The 16,843-nt window shown below is 41.4% G+C and overlaps 1 pseudogene; it reads left to right on the top strand.

Moving 5' to 3' along the window:
- The first annotated feature begins 58 nt into the window (after positions 1 to 58).
- On the top strand, positions 59 to 16,629 carry LOC118716998 (annotated as a pseudogene).
- The last annotated feature ends 214 nt before the right edge of the window (positions 16,630 to 16,843 follow it).

Here is a 16,843-nt window from a genome sequence, read left to right as displayed (position 1 = left end):
GCTGTGTCTACAAAAAGATTAATAGTGGTTATCTGTGGGTAATTTTTTTGTTCCTATTACTTTCATCATAAAAATAATGGAAGATAAAAAATAGGAAAACAATACCAAGCAATCAAAAGAACAGTTCAGTGCTTATGAAAAACCTGGGGCCACTTAAAATTCTTGTTATCAGCATGTGAAATGGTAAGTAAAACATTACTCCTGGGACTCAAAGTTGTGGCAGAATCAACTTCATAGTTACGTATGCATTGTTGCAAGGAATAGTCTTGTCATCTGTGAATTGGGGATAAAACTCGCCTTCCAGGACTGTGGAGAAGATAAGATGAGATACTGAGTATGGCTGTATTGGGCTAACTACTACCCTCCCCTGCACTACCAGGACCAGAGCCCCTGAATTTTCCCTGTTTTGATGTTTGGGAGAAGATTAAGGGAGGTTCCACTTCTGTCCAGGAATAAGTCCAAGCAGCTAAGGGTAGTTGCCACTCTTTCCTGGTTAGTGCCATGTCTCTTGGGCACTGTGCCTCATCTCATGGGTCCTGCACCCTCCTAAGGCCCCATTGGTGGGCTGGAGATCATGATGGACTAAAGCACTATAGTATCTCAACAGAAGGGTGGAGAATTCTGTCTACAATAGAGTTAACCCTAACTCAGGTGGGTAGTACCCATTTGTCACTTGGACCTTAATATTTTATAAAGTTCCTAGAAAACACTCCAAGTTTTTCGTTGGTTTGTGTGTGTTTTTTGCATACAGCAATTTCCACTGGATTTAGATATTGGAGTTTGAACCAGGAGAAAAATCTGAGTGACCAGATGCTGTGCTATTCTCATCTGTTAATTTCTTGTCTGCTGACTCTTTTTTTTCTTAAAAGGGATAGTCTTCCGCCGAAACCGGTTTGGCTCAGTGGAAGGAGCGTCGGCCTGTGGACTGAAAGGTCCCAGGTTTGATTCTGGTCAAGGGCATGTACTTTGGTTGTGGGCACATCCCCAGTGGGGGTTGTGCATAAGGCTAGTGCACCTCTTTCATCGATGTTTCTAACTCTCTATCCCTCTCTCTTCCTCTCTGTAAAAAAAATCTATAAAAACTATGTTAAAAAAAAAAAAAGAAGAAGAAGAAGGAATAGTCTCCCAGGAAATTTCTGTTAAGCTCTACCTTACCATTTTAACAGGCCCATGTGGTCCCCTACCCCTCCCCCCAGTTCTTCATTAGCCTTTTGTTAATTTATATTGTTTTTTTATTTTATTTTATTGATTTTTCACAGAGAGGAAGAGAGAGGGATAGAGAGTTAGAAACATCGATGAGAGAGAATCATCGATCAGCTGCCTCCTGCACACCCCCTACTGGGGATGTGCCCGCAACCAAGGTACATGCCCTTGACCGGAATCGAACCCGGAACTTTCAGTCCGCAGGCTGACGCTCTATCCACTGAGCCAAACCGGTCCTGGCAATTTATATTGTTTTTAAAATAAAGTTATTTTAGGGCAGTCGTAGATTTTTACAGAATTATTGCGAAGATGGTAGAGTTCTCTGTACCCCATACTCAATAGCCCCTATTTTTAAATTGATTTTTAGAAAGAGAAAATATTGATGTGGGAGGGAAACATGATCAGCTCTCTCCTACACAACCCCTACTAGGGATCAAGCCAGGAAAGTCAGGCATGTGCCCTGACTGGAATCAAACCATCAACCTTTCAGTGCACAGGACAGTGACTAACCAACTGAGCCACACCCACCAGACTCAATAGCCCCTATTGTTAACATTTAAATAGTATGGTATATTTGCAACAGTGAACCTATATTAATACATTATTACTTACCAAAGTATACATTGTATTCATATTTCCTCAGTTTTTCTCTAATGTCCTTTTTCTGTTCTAGGATCCCATCCAGGATAGATACCACTTTATATTTAATCATCCTTGTTTCAGGCTCCTCTTGGCTGTTATGTTTCTCAGACTTTTTCTGTTTTTGATGCCTTTGACACCCTTGAGAGGTACTGGTTGGGTATTTTGTATAATGTCCCTCCATTTGCCCAGCTGGCATGGCTCAGTGGTTGAGAATTGACCTATGAGCCAGGAAGTCATGGTTTAATTCCTGGTCAGGGCACATGTCCTGGTTGCAGGCTCGATCCCCTGTATGGGGCATGCAGGAGGTACTGATCAGTGGCTTGCTTTCTTTCATCATTGATGTTTCTATCTCTCCCTTTCCCTTCCTCTCTGAAATCAATAAAAATGTATTTTAAAAAGAATAATGTCCCACAATTTTGGTTTGCTTGATTTTTTTTCTTGTGATTAACAGGGGTGAAGTGCTTTTAGGAAGAGGACCACAGAGATAAAGTGCCATTCTCACCACATCATATAAAGGATATATACTATCAGTATTATCACTGTTGATGTTAACTTTGGTAACCTGACTGAGGTAGTGTTTGCCAGGATTCTCCATGGTAAAGTTACTCTTATATCTCCTTTTCCATATTGTATATACTCTTTTTTTGTTGTTAATCCTCATCGGAGAATATTTTTTCCATTGATTTTTAGAGTGGGTGGGAGGGAGGGGGAAGGAGAAAGAGAGGGAGGAGAGAAACATCGATCTGAGAGAGAGAAATCAGTTAGTTGCCTCCCGCCTCTGAGCAGTGCTGGCCAGGGCTATATGTACTCCTGGGAAGAAAGTCACTATGCACAGTCCACACTTAAGGAATGGAGTGTTCTACCTACTTGAGGGTAGACTATCTTTAAAATTATTTGGAATTCTGCATGGGATATTTGACTTCTTCCCCTTTTATTAATTTTTTTTATATCAGCATGATCTCATTAATATTTATTTGATACTTCACATTATAATCTAATGCTACTTTTAATGTTTTGATTGCACCTGTTTTAATTTTGGCCATAGGGAGCTCTTTCAGTTGGCTTTTGTATCTATTTGATGTGTGTGTGTGTGTGTGTGTGTGTGTGTGTGTGTAAGTAACTCTTTCTGGCACTACAAGATACACTAGTTTTGCATATTTCCTGCCCAAGTTCTAGAACTAACCATTTCTCCAAGGAGTCCTGATATCTTAAGTTGGAGAATAGTATTAAAAACCAGGATCTGGGTGCTAGGTGTACTCATTACTGTTGGGATATCATTGCTTCTAGGGCCTCTGAGTAAGGAGATATATAATAATCTGTGTGTGTGTGTGTGTGTGTGTGTGTGTGACCCAGTGCACGAAATCCATGAACATTAAAAGGGGATTAATTAGAGGAAATATTTTAATATTGCTATCTGCCATTTTTTTATAATAGAAGTATCAGAGATGAAAGAAAATTAGTAAAATGTATATGAAAATCATCTTCCTGTCAGAGTCTGGGGCATACCATGGGACCCAGAGTCAAGTCCTTGCCCACCCTCATGCGCCTCAAAATCCTGTGAGACCCAGACCCGACTGCCCCCCCACACACACACACACACACATTGGGCTAGATCCAGATCTGGCCGGTCCCATCCTTGTCAAGCCCCACCAGGTGGGGTGCGCAGCCTCAGGTCCCAGTCAATCCCAGTTGGGTGGGGGATGTGGCCTGAGACCCCTTGTCAAGCCCCACTGGGCAGGGGACTCAGCCTGAGTTCCCCTGGCTCAGCACCAGAGCACGGGGGGGTGGGGCACACCTTGAGGTCCCCTGTCAGGCCCTGCCAGGCAGGGGCATGGCCAGAGGTCCCCCGTCAAGCCCTGCTGGGTGGGGGGCACAGCCTGAGGTCCCTGGTGATTGCTCATTAAGGGAACTTGGCCTCCACTGTGGGCATAGCTATCTTGTGTTATGGAAACCCCCTGCCTCAGCTGTGGGCACTGCCATCTTTGTGGCAGAGGTATGGTCAATTTGCATATTCCCTCTTAATTATATAGGGTATATACATTTTTATATATGTTTACTTCTTTATATATTTTAATATTAATATACAGAGAAAATTTTGCCTATAGTCTTATAGACTACATTCATTTCCAAACTTACTTATGTCAGCCCCTTATTCCTCCCATCCCTCTCAGTAAGGTTGTTTCATATTTGTAATACACTTACATTCTTTTGTCACATTCTGCAATTTAGGAGTGCTGTTACAAAAATTTTTTTAAATTTCAAATTTTAATTGTTCATAGCTGATATGTAGGAAAATAATTAACTTCTGTATAATAATCTTACATCTTGAAACTTTGTGGCCAGGAAATTGTCAATGTTTTGGCATTTTCTATATAGACAATCATGTCATCTGCAAATAGAAACAATTATATTTCCTCCATTCCACTCTGTATACATTTTATTTACTTTTTGGTCTTATTGCACAAGCTAGGACTTCTTGTATGATGTTTAATAGGAGCAATGAGCAAGGACATACTTACCTTGTTCTTGCTCATAGGGTAAAGTGTCCTCTTTTTGTTTTTTAAATTCTTTATTGTTTAAAGTGTTACATATAGTCTTACAAATATCTCCTTTTCCCCCCATTGACCTCTCCCTGGCCACCAGCACATGCCCTCACCCCCCTAGTGTCTGTGTCCCTTGGTTATACTTATATGCATGCATACAAGTCCTTTGGTTGATCTCTTACCCATCCCCCCACACACCCCTCCCCACCTTTCCTCTGAAGTTTGATGATCTGTTGGATGCTTCTCTATCTCTGGATCTATTTTAATTCATCAGTTTATGTTGTTCATTATATTCCACAAGTGAGTGAGATAGCATATGATATTTATCTTTCTCCGACTGGCTTATTTCGCTTAGCATAATGCTCTCCATGTTTATCCATGCTGTTGTGAATGGTAAGAGTTCTTTCTTTTTTATAGAAGTGTGGTATTCCATTGTGTAGATGCACCCAGGTTTTTAATCCACTCATCTGCCAATGAGCACTTAGGCTGTTTCCAAATCTTAGCTATTGTAAATTGTGCTGCTATGAACATAGGGTGCACGTGTCCTTTCTGATTGGTGTTTCTGATACCTTGGGATCTAGTTCTAGAAGTGAGATTACTGGGTCAAATGGGAGTTCCATTTTTTGAGAAAACTCCATACTGTTTTCCACAGTGGATGCATCAGTCTAAAATTCCCAACAGCAGTGCATGAGGGTTCCTTTTCCTCCACATCCTCGTCAGCACTTGTTTGTTGATTTGTTGATGATAGCCATCTGACAGGTGTGAGGTGTATTTCATTATCATTTGGATTTGCATCACTCTGATGATTAGTGACATTGAGCATGTCTTTATATGTCTCTTGGCCTTCCTTCTGTCTTCTTTCGAAAAGTATCTGTTTAGGTCCTTCACCCATTTTTTGATTGGGTTGTTTATCTTCCTTTTATTAAGTTGTATGAGTTTCATAAAAATGTTGGAGATTAAGCCCTTATTGGAAATAACATTGGCAAATATGTTCTCCTTGTTGTTTTGTTGATGGTTTTTTTTTTGTTGTTGTTGTTGTGCAGAAGTTTTTTATTTTGATGCAGTCCCATTTGTTTATTTTCTCCTTAGTTTCCATTGCCCTAGGATCTGTATCAGTAAAGATATTGCTACATGAAGTGTCCTCTTTTTAATCGTTAAGTATGATACCAGTTGTAGACTTCTTGTAGATTAAAAAAAAATCAAATTGAGGAAGTTCCCCCTCTAATTCTAGTTGGAGAGCTTTGATCATGAATGTGTTTTGGATTCTACCAATTGCTTTTTATACATCAAGTGATAAGATCATATGATTTTTCTTTAGTCTTTTAATGGTGAATTATTTTTCGAATGTTGAATCAGCCTTGCAAACCTAGAATAAATAAGTTCCACTGTTAGGTGTATGATTCTTTTAATACATTAGTGGATTTGATTTGCTAATATTTTGTTGAGGATTTTGTGTCTATTCATGAGAAATTGATCTGTAGTTTTCCTTTTTTGTGTTGTCTTTTATCTGGTTTTGTACTTAGGGTAATACTGGCCTCATAAAATGAGTCTGTTATGCCCAGATTTCGTGATCCCCAAGCACCACCAGGGAGCTGAGTCCGATGCGATAAACAAAAGAGCCTCTTCCATGCTAGCATGGGCTCTGTCCCACTTACACCGACAGCGTGGTGGAAGAGCACGGGCTTCAACAGGTCAAGAGATTTTATAGGGGTGGTGATGTCACTGCTTTGGCTGACCCTGATTGGTTGGGTGAGGGCTAGGGTCCAGTTACAAAATGGATAGCTCCGCCCTGCCCCACAGTACAAAATGGAGTCAGGAGTTAGCCCCACCCCACCCTGCCCTCTCAAGTCAAGTGTTCCCTCTACTTCTATATATTTTTTAAAAATATATTTTATTGATTTTTTTACAGAGAGGAAGGGAGAGAGATAGAGAGCCAGAAATGTTGATGAGAGAGAAACATTGACCAGCTGCCTCCTGCACACCTCCCACCGGGGATGTGCCCTTGATCAGAATCGAACCCAGGACCTTTCAGTCCGCAGACTGACGTTCTACCGCTGAGCCAAACCGGTTTCGACTTGACTGCTTTTTTTAATCAATCATCAGCCTCCGGTGGTCTTATTTTGAACCCAGGGTTCAATCCCACAACATAATGTTTAGTAGAATTCACTAATTTCTGAATGTTCACTGGTGATCCTTAAATGTTTGGTAGAATTTGGTCCTGATGATGTCTATCTTTGGAAGGTTATTAATTATTGATTCAATTCTTTAATACATAAATAGCTATTCAAGTTATTTATATATGTGTGAGTTTTAGTAGTTTGTCTTTCAAGAAATTGGTTCATTTCCCCTAAGTTGTCAAATATGTAGGCATAGAATTAATAACAATATTCCTTCATTATCTTAATGTCCATGGGATCAGGAGTGATAATCCCAACTTACTTTCTGATATTGTTAACTTAGGTCTTTGTTTTTTCTTGGTTATTCTGACAAGAGATTTACAAATTTTATTTATCTTTTCAAAGAACCAGAAAAGTTTTGTTAATTTTCTGTTTTCTTTCTTTCACTTTCATTTTTTTTTTCTCTATTTCATTCTTCTGCTTGCTCTAGGCTTATATTATTTTTCTGCTTGCTCTAGGCTTAAATTATTCTTTCTTTAGTTAGCTAAGAAAAGGCTTAGGTTATTGATGTTAGATCTTTATTCTTTTCTCATTTAAGCTAGAAATTTACCATGAAGCATGCACTACTTTTTCTACATTCCCCCAATTTTTTTTCATTTAATTAAAAATGAAAATATTTTTACATTTCTTTTTTTTTTAATTTTTTTAAATTAAATTATTATCTTTGTACATATACCATTGCCCACCCCTTCCATACATGCCCTCCCTCCTCAGAGTTTTGTGTCCAGTGGTTATACTTATATGCATGTATATAAGTCCTTCAGTTGATCTATACATTTCTTTTTTTTTTAATATATTTTTTATTGATTTTTCACAGAGAGGAAGGGAGAGGGATAGAGAGCTAGAAACATTGATGAGAGAGAAACATCGATCAGCTGCCTCCTGCACACCACCTCCCGGGATGTGCCTGTAACCAGTGTACATATCCTTGACCGGAATCGAACCCGGGACCCTTGAGTCCACAGGCCGACGTTCTATCCACTGAGCCAAACCGTTAGTGTGTTGCTGTTGTTTTTTATCCTCACCTGAGGATTTTCCATTGATTTTTATTTTTTTATTTTTATTTTTTAATAAATCTTTATTGCTAAGATTATTACAAATGTTCCTCTTGGTTTTTAAAGAGAGTGTAAGAGAGGGAAAGATAGAGCGAAACATCCATGTGAGAGGAACACATTGGTTGCCTTCCACACTCGCCTTACCAGGGCCCTGGCTAGGGGAGAAGCCTGCAACTGAGGTATGTGCTCTGGACTGGAATCGAACCTGGGACCCTTCAGTCTGCAGGCTGACGCTCTATCCACTAAGCCAAACCTGCTAGGGTTACATTTCTTTTTAAAAATATGTCTTTATTGATTTCAGAGAGAGGAAGGGAGACGGAGAGAGAGAGAGATAGAAACATAGATGATGAGAGAGAAACATTGCCCCTACTGGGGATCAAGTCCACAACCTGGCAATGTGTCCTGACCTAGAATCGAATGGGTACCTCTCAGTGCATGGAACTATGCTCAAGCAATTGAGCCGCACAGGCCTGGCAGTGCAGAAACTTAAATAGTTTTGCTCCAGCCCTTTTGATTCATTCTTTATCAACATGCATTAATAAGATAATATTATTGTTTTATATAACATTAATTTAAACTTGCATAGATATTTATCTTTTTAAAAAAATATATATTTTATTGATTTTACACAGAGAGGAATTGAGAGGGATAGAGAGCTAGAAAAATTGATGAGAGAGAAACATTGATCAGCTGCCTCCTGCACACCCCCTACCAGGGATGTGCCTGCAACCAATGTACATGCCCTTAACCGGAACCGAACCTGGGACCCTTCAGTCCCCAGGCCGACGCTCTTCCACTGAGCCAAACCGGCTTCGGCGATATTTATCCTTTTTAATTGCCATTTATCCCTTCCTTCATCTTCAGACTTCCATCTGTAATCATTTTCCAGTTTCCCTGTAGTATTTAGTATTTCTTTTGGTTCATGCCTGTGGCTGGCAAACTCTGTCTGTTTCTATTTATTTTTAAAGGTCTTTATTTCACCTTTATTTTTGAAGAGTATTTTTCATTTTCTTTTAGGACACCAAAGATATTTCACCAACCTCATGCTTCCATTGTTTCTAAGAAGCCAGAAGTCAGCCTAACTTTTGTTCTTTTCAAGGGATACTTTATTTTTTCTGACTACTTTTGTTATTTGTCTCTGTCTTTGATTCTGTGCAAGTTCAATTATACATCTATGCATGGGTTTCTTTTTATTTATTCTGTTTGGGGTATGTTGGACTTCTTGAATCTATGGATCAATATCTTTCATCAGTTCTGAAAAATCCTCAGCCATTATATCTTCAAATATTGCCTCTGAACACTTCAATTTCTCTTTTCCTTTCAAACTCTAATTAAACATATGTTAGACCTTTGGTGGTGAACACACATTACACTATACAGATGATATATTATAGAATTGTATACCTGGAACCAATGTCACTCCCTCCAATAAATTCAATAAAACAAATCATGTTAGGCCTTATTATACTCTCCCATACATATTTTACATATTTTTTACTACCTGTTCAACCTTATAGTTTCTTCTGAATATAATTTAATTAATTAATTAATTAATTAATTAATTAGTTTTTGCTAATCCTCACCTGAGTATATTTTTCTCATATTTTAGAGAGAGTGGGAGGGTGAAAGCTGGGGGAGAGAGAAAAAAACATTTATGTGAGAGACACATCAACTGAATGCCTCTTGCACATGCCCTAATGGGCTAGGGATGGAAAAACCTGCAACCCATGTACATGCCCTTGACCAGGAATAAAAAAGTAGTGCTTTGGTGAAGCAGGCTGGTGGTGCAACTACTGCTTGTTGAGAAATACCAACAAGAGGTTATTCTTTCTTGAGCTGTATTTATTTGGCATCCATTGAGCTTCTAATTTCAGTTATTTTTTAGTTTTAGAATTTCCTTTTTTTTTTTTTTGCTTCTAATTCTCTGTTGAAATGTCAAGATTGGATTTTATTTATCTTAATACACTAAGTATTTTTATTGTTTTTATTTATTTTCATTACATTTATTGGCAGGGGGCATGGCCTCAGGTCCCCCAGACTTATGCTGGGGCGGGGGATGTGGCCTGAGGTCGCCTTTTCAAGCCCTGCTGGGTGGGGGTGGGCATAGCCTCAGGTGCCTGCTAATTGCTCATTAAGGCACCTTATGGGAACTTGGCTTCAGCTGTGGGTACAGCCATCTTTGTGACAGAGTGATGGTCAATTAGCATATCCCCTCTTTATTAGATAGGATAGTCTGTATCCAATAATTCAAAGCTAATGGATCCGTTTGTTACTTGTTATCTCTGCCGCTTTTCACGTAATTATCTCTTTTTTCTTTGTGTTTCTGGTTATTTTTAGATGTCAGCATTGTATATGAACATTTGTTTATTGAAATAACTTGAGAAATAAGTTAACAGTATTTTACTCCAAAGAAGATTTTGTTTGCTAGTCCAGTAAGGGTGATTCCTGTATGGAACCACCATAATCTATGTTCAGAGGCCACCTACATGTTGCAAAACCAAACTTAAAGACTTTCTGAGGGCTAGTGTATTTCCAGTTTGTAATTAGCCTTAATCTGAAACATTTTGGTTTCCAGCATTATATGAGTGATGGTTTGTTAGGAAACTCCTCTTTCAATGAGCCTTTGGTGTTGATATTTGTTACTCTAGTACCTTGAGTCAGCTTTAGGTTCAACTCAGTTCGGTGTTGGTTTATTCCTTAACCTTTATTCATTAACAGGTACTTTCAAGACAAATGAAAGAAAATATGGGTAAATTCCTCTTTGACCTCATATAGAAAAAGTTCTTAACTATGAATCAAAATCTAGATGCAAAGAGGTATGATAAATTTGACTACATATTAAAATGTATGGCAGACAATAGACACATGAAAAATGCTCAGTCACTAATCATCAGAGACATGGAAATTAAAACTACAATGAGGTATCATCTTATACCTGCCAGAATGGCTACCATCAATAAATCAAAAAACAAAAGTGCTGTCAAGGATGTGGAGAAAAAGGAACACTAGTACACTGCTGGTGGGAATGCAGACATACAGCCACTATGGAAAACAGTATGGAGGTTCCTCAAAAAACTGAAAATGGAACTGCCATTTCACTCAGCCATCCCACTTCTGGAACGATATCCTAAAATCCCCAAAAAAGCAATCAGAAAGAATATATTCACCCTTATGTTTATAGCAGCATTATTTACAATACCTAAAATCTGGAAACAGCCCAAGTGCCCATCAGTAGAAGAGTGTATAAAACAGCTGTGGTACATTTACACAATGGAATACTATGCAGCTATAAAAAAAGAAGGCTCTCTTACTCTGAGACAGTATGGATGGACCTGAGATAAACCAGTTAGCCTTAGTTAATGTATAAAGAACATTTGAAAAATGAGAGGAGAAGAACCACCCAATAGAAATATGTGGGAAGACATGTACATACAGTTTACAATGGTATTAAAATAAAATGCAATTGAGAGACTTCTCACCTATATATAATATTAGTGGAAATTAAAAAGTTATACATTATGGTAGAAAGGGTGTGGGGAAACACACTCCTGTATTGCTAGTGGGAAAGCAAAAAACAGATCTGAGCCTCAGGGGAGGGACTAGCCTGGAGATGTAATTAAATTGGGAATCATCTGTGGTTGGAGGAAAATAAACAGATAACTCGGAGAGAACATGTGGACTGAGAATAGAGGAGGCCCTGAAACACCAAGGTGGCAGCACAACTTTCTGGCAGGCACCGCTATCAGACTCCAGTCAGGCAGAGCTGGTCTTGAAAGCAGGCTGTGGGGCTGAGTTCCTGAGCACTCTTGGTGAAGTAGGGTACTGTCCCTGTGGTTAGCTGTGAGATAATGGATATCTCACAGGGATGTTGGGCGAGGACCTGAGATGCACCAGGTAAAGAACCTGTGGGCAGAAAGCTGCCTCCTGATGTCAAGGATGTGGAGAAAAATTTCAGTGAGTACCCCATTGCCATCCACCCGCCTTTTCCCTCCACCCCCCACAGTCTACAGCAGCCAGGTCGCCCAGGATTTGGGTGACAGGGGTGGGGTTCAGTTGGAGGTGATGTGATGCTCATGTGATCCGCCGAGTGCCCACGTGGGCAGCAGCCCCTGCCCCCAGACAAATCCCAACACCGTCAGCTTCCCTTGCCGTGGGGTGCCACCTCCCTGAGATGCCCTGGCAGCAGGCGAGGGGCGAGTGGGCTTCCATGAGGTTGAGGAGGCGCAGGCCTGGCCCGGGCCCGCAGGTGAGTGTGCTGGTGGGCCTTGCCAGTGGCCATGGTTGGGGTGAAGGTGGATGCAATGATGGGGAAAAGTGGTAGGGTGAGGAAGCTAAAGAGTTACGGAGATGGGGGAGGAGATGGACGCAGCACTGGCACGGACAGGTAAGGAAGACACCATCACAGGGTCTGCCGCCACCTCAATGCCCCACCTCTAGGCCCTCCATCCATTTTGGAGCCCAAAATGGGAGGGGGCACATACCGCAGTACAACAGTAAAACGTAGGCATATTCTGGAAATATCCCACCCACTGGGCCTGTAAGGAAATATCGACCTCCACGAAAAAGGGGTGAGGGTGGGGTAGGTTAACTACAGGGGAGGGGAGCACAGAAGCACAAACAGTTTGGAAAGCTTCCTGGTCTGGTGCCCCCATCCTGAAAAGAGATGTGGCCACTTGGGTGCAGGGCAGGTAGGGGAGGGCAACGTTGGATGTGGAATCCCCTGATTCAGGAAAGAGACACCAGTCCACTGAGCGCACAGACACTGGCCTGATTTCTTGTCCTGTCTGCAGGTCTGTGTGTCTGATCCCAGCACTCTGCTAAGCACAGAAAGAAAGAACATGTCCAGAATTCCTGCAGGTGAATGAAGGGGCATGGGGGCACTGAGGTGGGGTGTATGAGTGTGGAGGACACAGCTTGGGCAAAATATGAGGGCTCACTTCCATATATGAATACAACCCATCAGAATGAAGGATGGATGGTACAGAAGATACCAGGGCTTACCAGAGAAATGGTTGGCGCTTGTGTGTACAGTGGGGGAAAATGTGGCAGAAGGCCAGCTTAGGGGAGCCCTAACTATGGGCCAGATGCCAGTATTATCTGAGCCAGTCCTCAGTCTTCCTTGTCTTCTCTTCCTCTCCTCCTCCCCCACCCCACCCCACCCTACTCCCCACTATAGGAAAGGGAGGGAACATCTCAACATGAAAAAACTCTATAATGAAAATGAAGGAAAGCGAGGGAAAGCCAGAAGATAAAATAGATACAGAGGATGAAGGAAAGTCAGACAGGAAGGAAAAAGCCAGAAGTGGAGAAGAAGCCAGAGCACGAGGGAAAGCTCCAAGATCAAGGACAGCCAGATGCTGAGGGGAAACAAGAAAAGCAGAGCAAGTCCCAAGGTGAGGGAAAAGTTCGCATTGAGGGCAAGCCAGAACCCCAAGCCAAACCAGCTGCAAGCTGCTGGAAAATGCCCGGCTGAAGAGTATGTGCCCTAGAAAGGAAAGCGAAAAACAGACAGGTGGATGGATGATTCCCTCAAGGACTATCAGGAGGACTTACTGTTATAATAATAGTAATAAGGATAAATACAATATTGAATAAGTATTAAAGTGTAGAATTGAAGTGTGATATCTGAAAGTAAGAAATGTAAACAAACTGATAAGCACCCTAGAGTGATCTGTATGTAGGAAATAGATAAAGTGATCTGTACCCCATATGTAAGACCAGATAGCAAGGCCCCTGGGTCCCGCTGATAAGACACACCGAAGACACATCTGCGAACTGGACACATAAAAAGAGAAAGATCCACAGAAGATCAGAGATGTTCCTTCTGCTCCTTTGCAGACAGTTGCTCTCTATTTCCCCTGCCTGCACCAGTCAAAGCTCTGCGAACTCCGAACCCTGAGCCTCAGACTGTGAGCCATCGTGAGAGGCCTCAACTCCAGCGGAGCTAGAGCTGCAAAGTCCTCCGTGAGGACAAAACCAAGATGGCGGCATAGGTAAACAACTAATCTGCTGCCTCGCACAACAATTTCAAAACTACAACTAAAAGACAAAATGTCTAGCACCCAGAACCATGGGAAAGCTGGCTGAAAGAGAAAGGAACACAAATGCTGAAAAGCAGAAAAGCCTAGGTACGGAGGCACACAAATTGAGCTGGTGGCAGGCGACTGGGCGCGCAGAATGGAAACAAGCTCCTGATCACTCTGAAATCCAATTTCTGGAGTCACACAGGGGACCCAGATGCCTACAGGGAGAAGCTGGTCTGTTGGCCATCGGCTCCAAAAGTGAGGGTGACTTTTTTGGAGAGATGCACGCAGCAATCATTGTTTACTGCGCTGGAGCTCAGGGACGCAGGGACTAGGAAATGCAGAAAGGCAGAGACGCTGACAGCAGCCATCACTGTTTGCCACGCCCCATTCTAGTGATGTCCTGAGACCCTGCCCCCACTAAAGCCACACCCCACACATTCTACAAACCCTCCCAGGCTCCACACAGCTGCTTTTGCATATAAATGGCCTGCACTGTGGCAGCTTAATGAAATAAACTACAGCTACAGCTCCAAAACTGCCAAATCCCAAGAAAAGAGGAGAAAACTGTAGTTCTTGCTGTAGCTCTTGCTGGGTGGCCTCAGACAGTAGCTGAATTGCACCCCATTGGAGATCCAGAAACTAGTGTATCTAGTGGTTGGTGTGATACCACATCAGATTTCAACTACTCCCCTAAGGGACACATTCAAGAGACAGACTCAGTGAGCACCAAAGCCCTATGGGCACAAGTCCTCCCCCATAAACATGTCTCCAGCACAGAAATTCTTCCATTATAGACACAGTGGGTCCTCACAGCCAATTGGCTTGGAGGTCAATTCCTTCCAGTAACACCAACAACAATCAAGACTTAACTACAAGGGTGTACACACAGTCCACAAAGGGGTGTACCAAGAGTGTCCACATCAGGCAACTGGGAGGCTGACCCATTGAACCATATAGGACACCCAAGCCCACAAAGCTACCCTACCAACTCAGGGAAGCAGCGAAAATGCCGAGAAAAGGAAATAAGTCTCAAACAAAAGAAATGGAGGAGAACAAAAGACTTGATATAGAGTTCAAAACCATGGTTATAAGGTTTTTCAAGAATTTCCTAGAAAAGGCTGATAAATTTAACGAGACCCTTGAGGATATGAAAAAGGATCAACTAGAAATTAAACATACACTAACTGAAATTAAAAATATTATACAGATACCCAACAGCAGACTAGAAGAATGCAAGAATCAAATCAAAGATTTGCAATACAAAGAGGCAAATGACACTATTCCAGAGAAGCAAGAAGAGAAGAGAATCCAGAAAGTTGAAGATAGTGTAAGAAGCCTCTGGGACAACTTCAAGTGTACCAACATCAGAATTATGGGGGTGTCAGAAGAAGAGAGAGAGCAAGACACTGAAAACCTATTAAAAGAAATAATGATAGGAAACTTCCCCCACCTGGTGAAAGAAATAGAATTACAAGTCCAGGAAACGCACAGAACCCCAAATCCAAAGAGGACCACACCAAGACACATCATAATTAAAATGCCAAGAGCAAAAGACAAAGAGAGAATCTTACAAGCAGCAAGAGAAAAACAGTTACCTACAAGGGAGCACCCATATTATTATCAGCTGATTTCTCAACAGAAACTATGCAGGCCAGATGGGAGTGGCAAGAAATATTCAAAGTAATGAACAGCAAGAACCTACAACCAAGATTACTCTACCCAGCAAAGTTATCATTCAGAATTGAAGGGCAGATAAAGAGCTTCACAGATCAGAAAAAGCTAAAGGAGTACATCACCATCAAACCATGTACATGAAATGCTAAAAGGTGTTCTTTAAAAAGAGGAAAAAGAAGAAAAAAGTAAAGATAAAAATTATGAACAACAAATGCATATCTATCAACAAGTGAATCTAAAAGTCAAGTGAATTAAAAATCTGAGGAACAGAATAAACTGGTGAATATAATAGAATCAGGGGCATAGAATGGGAGGGGATTGATAATTCTCAAGGGGAAAGGGGTGTCTGTGTGTGGGGTACGGGAAAAGACTGGACAAAAATCATATACCTATGGATGAGGACAGCGGGGGCGGGGGGAGGTAAGGGCAGAGGGTGGGGAGGAGACTGGGTGGAGGGGAGTTATGGGGGAGGGGGAGGAGAAACAATTGTAATAATCTGAACAATAAAGATTTATTAAATAAATAAATAAATAAATAAATAAATAAATAAAATGTTAAAAAACAAAAACGAAAACACAAAGTCCTCCGTGAACTGTGTGTGTCTGTCAGTGTGGATCCCCAGGTGACCTGCCTAGAATTCTGGAACCCACCAGGACACTGGTAAATAAACCGTGAGTGATTCGTGCATTGTATGTTTGTCTCTTGTGTAATTTATGCTCGGTGGAATTATTAATTAAGTAATTAGGATCCTACGTGTCAGTTTTCTGGCTGAGGAACCCTGGGTCACCTGTGCATACTTCCCTTATGGAATTATTGGGACAATTACTGAAAAGGCATTTGGGCTTTGTGGAGAGGATGAGAGAATGTGGAGATGTAGCAAGGGCTGGGGAAGAGCTAAGGAAAAGACAGAAACAGGTAGTTTTCACTGGATGCAAAGAGATGTACAGGATCCATTCTTCCCAAGGGGCCAACAGGGTGTCAGGGGAGTGAAGGGTGGAGGTAGGGTCTAAAGGGGCTTACATAATATCCCATATCTTTAAAGCCCTTGGACTTCAAATCTGATTTATCTGATGAGAACACTCTAACCCTGCTTTCCCTTGGGCAGGGAGGGGAGAGAGTATTTGCCAGGCAATGTGGAGCCTTAAGGCAAGCTGATACTTTGCTGTAGGTGTCTGCTATTCTTGTTACCAGCTGCCTTCTGGTCCAACTATACAGTTCTCTCTGTTTCAGTACTGGATTTTCATCCATGTGCATGGAAGAGATGACTCACGGTACTCTGTAAAACAATAAAAAAAACTTTTCAGAACCACATATACAGTGCCAGCCCAACTTTGTAAAAATGTGAATATGTTTGCATAATGCACAGAGAAGACTCTGAAAATGTGTACACTAAAAAGCAGGTGATGGTGTTTCCTACATGGTAGACAAAAATTGGTATTGCCTGTACTCAAAAATAAGGCCAGTCACCTGATGTTTAGGTACCTCCATGCCATTCCTCTGTAGACATGACTATCCCTATGTTA

The sequence above is a fragment of the Pipistrellus kuhlii genome, unplaced genomic scaffold (assembly GCF_014108245.1).
Source record: "Pipistrellus kuhlii isolate mPipKuh1 unplaced genomic scaffold, mPipKuh1.p scaffold_m20_p_126, whole genome shotgun sequence".
Taxonomy (NCBI): domain Eukaryota; kingdom Metazoa; phylum Chordata; class Mammalia; order Chiroptera; family Vespertilionidae; genus Pipistrellus; species Pipistrellus kuhlii.
This window is presented reverse-complemented; position numbering and strand designations above follow the sequence as displayed.